Raw genomic sequence first — 4,296 nt, 5'->3', positions numbered from 1 at the left:
TATCTAAAGTACTTTATTCGAAGACTTTATTATATTATCTCTAACTATTCGGAGTTATATTTACTATACTCTAGTAAGCGATTAGATCGTTTACTTATCTAAATCTATCGAATAATATTATATTAGACGGCTTCTATAAACGAGTAGACGTAAGATCTTCTAGTTTATCGTTTCTAGTACGTATATACTAAACTATAGCTTCTTTAGAATTCGAAAGAGTCTAAAGTAGTTAGATTTAAATTTCTACTTTAATATATTATTTAGAAGGACGAAATCGCCTTCTTTAAGTAAAAGATATAGCGTTTCTAAACGCGTTAATTATAGTTTTTAAGAGTAGAGTTCTCTCTCGACTAGTAGCTTATTTACTTTATAACGTATAATATATAGCTATTCTAGTCTCGAGGTAAAGTCGATATTAAGATTTAATAGATCGAATTCTCGTTAATCGTCTATTAATCGAGATTCGAGTCCGTAGATAAGCTTATATAAACTTATTCTAGTTACTATATAGAATCTAATACGGGTTACGAATAACGTTAATAAAAGATACTTATTCTATAAGAGAATTTATTATTTAATAAGTTACTTCGTTAAGATCTCGCCTAGTATTCTATTAAATCTTTCTATCTTTTTATTAGTCTAAGAGTAGTAAAAGATTATTATACGATACTTTATCTTAACGCGATTAAGGTAGTACTCGATAATCTTCGAGATTAGATTAGCGCTATTATTCGATAATAATTCTTAAAATACTCTATACTAGTAGTAGATTTCGAATAGAAAGTCGATAACTACTTCGTTTATAGCGTTCTTTACGATCTTTACTATCGACTAGTCTATAGAGAAATTAATAGTCGTTAGGATCTATTAATTTCCGTAGAGCGTAGTTAATAGCGAGCTAATAAAGTCGATTATCTACTTCTCGAAGAGTCGGGAGATCCGTCTAATCTATAAATATAGTTCTTTCTAGTTCTTCTTCTATCTCTAGACTAATTAGTATTAGTTATAAATTCGAGTATATATAAGAATATTCTTTATTATAGATAGTTATTATTTACGTATCTTAACGATACTTTCTATAACAGCCGCGCTATAGTATTCGTAGTATTTATAATAATACTTAATAAAGTCTCGATAGAATAATATAGAGATAAAGAGAGCGAAGTAATTACTAATCTTTCGAAATAGATAGTCTTCTTCTATAAAGTATTAATCTAGATTCTTAATACGCACTAGCTACTCTTACTAGACCGAACTTAAGTCGAATTTATTCTTCGTTATTAATCGAACTATAACGATATCTTTCTATTCTATATTATCGTTCGAATATACTATTTATTAAATATTTAGAAATACTTCTATATCGCTAGAGATCTATACTTTATTAGTAGAGCTTTTTTCTAGAAAATTAGATCGTCTAGAAATAGTATTAGAAATAATAGCTTCGGAGCCTTTACGGTATTAAATATCTAAGTCGAACTCGAAAAACTTATCGATCTATCGCGTAAGGCGCTTCGAAGGCGTCCGAGTAATATTTAGATATTTTAAACTCTTATAATTAGTTATAACGATTATCTTATAGTTATTCTAGAGATATATAATCTAGATTTAAAGAGCGTACTTAATAGCGAGAAGCTCCTTTTTATATATAGAATAGTTTAGCTCGGCCCTATTAAGTTTCCGCTCGTTATAGATAACTAGATACTATTTTCTATTAGGTTCTTCTTATAGAAGAATATAATCTAAAGTCTACTCGAAGTAGTCTATTTCTATACGAAAAGACTTCGATTTATCGACTTATTATAAAACTAGTTTAGTAGCGAGAGTCTTTTTAAGTACTTAAAAGACGTACTTATATCTCGCGTTCTATCGAATAGATCGGAACTTCTTTTTTCGAAGCTTAATATCCGTCTTAATTAATAAATTAAATAGAGATATAGTAATCTTTATAAAGTTTTAGATAAATCTTCGATAGTAGAAAGCTAAATCTAAAAACTAATATACTTTATATATATTTCGAGACTAAGGCTATTTAAGAATAGCTTATATCTTCGTAGATATAGATTAGTACTCTCCGTTACTTACTATATATTCGTAGAATTTAAGCTATTAGATACTAATAATATACTTTAACGACTTCGTATATAGTTTATAATCGTATAGTATCTTAAATATCTATTCGAGATAGCGTTCGTATTCTTCTTCGATCTATAAATAGATAATAATATCGTCTAAGTAGATAATTATAAATTTACTAATAAATTCTTATAGAGTATCGTTTAAAATTCTCTAAAATATCGAAGAGATATTAGTAAGTCTAAACGATATAGCTAAGAACTTATACTTATCGAATCGCGTATTAAAGGCGGTCTTTTCGATAAATATCTTTTCTATCTAGATCTAGTAGTATTCTTAGGTAAGATTAGTCTTTAAGAGCTACTAAGCGGCTTCGATAGTATTAAGATAGTTCTAGATTTAGAGTAAAGAGTAGATATTCTTAACGGTAATATTATTAAGAAGACGATAGTCGATATATATTTACTATTTATCTCTAGATTTAGATATAAAGAGTATAGAAAAACTTTATAGACTTTCTAAGAGCCGGATTAGGCTCTATTCTAGTAAAGTACGAATTTATTAATTTTATTTATTTCGATATTCTTTCGATAAAGAGTAGTAGAGTAAATTAATAAATTTAGTATCGTCTATATTAATTTCGTATTTAATATTCCGCTTCGTTAGAAACTTAGTAGATAGTTCTTCTTAAAATACTATTTTAAATCTTTCGAGAATACGCCTAAAATATCTATTCTTAGTTCTAGATATTAAAGAGATTACTTTATCGCTAGAACTCTATTCTCGTATAAAATATAAGATAGAAGTCTAGTCGAGTATAGATAATTTAGAAATCGTCTTCTAAGTCTTTCGAAAGCTAAGTAGATTTAATCCGGTCTCTTTAATATCTTTATAGTTAATAGTTTAAAAGAGTTGAAGAGATATCGAAGTTAATTTTCTAGTTCTATTACGTATTATTATATATAAGTAACTAAAATCCTAGAAAGCGCTATATTTCTTTAGCTAGTTAAGTCTAAGAATAACGTCGTATATATTCTAATTTAAGATATAGAGTATCGTTCGAGCTCGAAAGTTATTAATAGTTAGACTCGTTATAATAGCTTAATTAAAGAGAGTCGTCTCGCTATTAGTAAGACGTACTCGAAGAGATAATCTCTAGATAATTTTATAGTTCTTATCTAGTTACTTAGCGACTCTTCTTAAGATATAGAAGACGTCGGAGTCCGTATTAAGAAGAATCGTAACGAGATAAGAATTACTATACTATTCTAGCGATCCGCTAGCGATATTATATCTCTAGATACGATTTAAGTTATAATTAAAGACTTCGATCGTATTAATAGCGACGTCTATTAGATTATCGAAAGAGGAGTTAGAGTCTAATAGACTTATATCGATAGTCTTCGAAGAGTCTATAACTTCTTTATTATCGCTAGACGCCCTACTATCTAGCGACTCTTCTCTTTTTCTCGATAGTCTCGTCTTATAGACTTCTTTAAGTTAGAGTAATCTTTCTTTTAATAGCTAGCTTCTTTATAATCGAAGTAGAGACTATCGTCTTAATACTTCTAACGAAAACTACTTAAGAATCTACGTTTATTTCTACGACTACGCGAGATTTTAGTCTTAGTAGACGAGAAGGATTCTAGTTAAAGACCGTTAAGGACTATCTTAATATTACTATTAGTATTTTTATAATCTAGTTAGATAGTCTAAGAAGATTAAGGAGATTTTCTCGAGAAAAATCTTCTTAAGCGATCTTAAAGAGAGGCTATTCTATATACGTTAGCTTATATCTTTCTTTCGCTTTTATCTATAAAAAGGGCGTAATCTTTATAATTTTAGAAAAGTATAGTATCTAGAAGAAGTTCTATTCGGTTTCGAATAGTCGTTCTAAGCTCTTATTTAAAAATAAGTAGATATTTAATATCGCTAGAGCGAGAGTTAAGATATAGCTAAAGAGTTTCGATCTTCTATCGAAACTCTTATACTATTTCTATTTACTTAAGAAAGTCGAACTCGTTTCGACGTTACTTCTATATCCTAACGTCGCCGAACGCTATCTAGAATACTTTCTTCTATATCTTCTAGTTAGTTAGAAATAAATTAGTTTCGAGACTATATTTTATATCTTAATATATAAGATTTTACTATACTAAGATATTATCTTCGAGATAGAAAGTTACTAGAGCGATACGTTCGCGGCTCGTTAAAGGATAT

This window comes from Exophiala dermatitidis, assembly GCF_000230625.1.
Source record: "Exophiala dermatitidis NIH/UT8656 unplaced genomic scaffold supercont1.4, whole genome shotgun sequence".
Lineage (NCBI taxonomy): Eukaryota > Fungi > Ascomycota > Eurotiomycetes > Chaetothyriales > Herpotrichiellaceae > Exophiala > Exophiala dermatitidis.
This window is presented reverse-complemented; position numbering follows the sequence as displayed.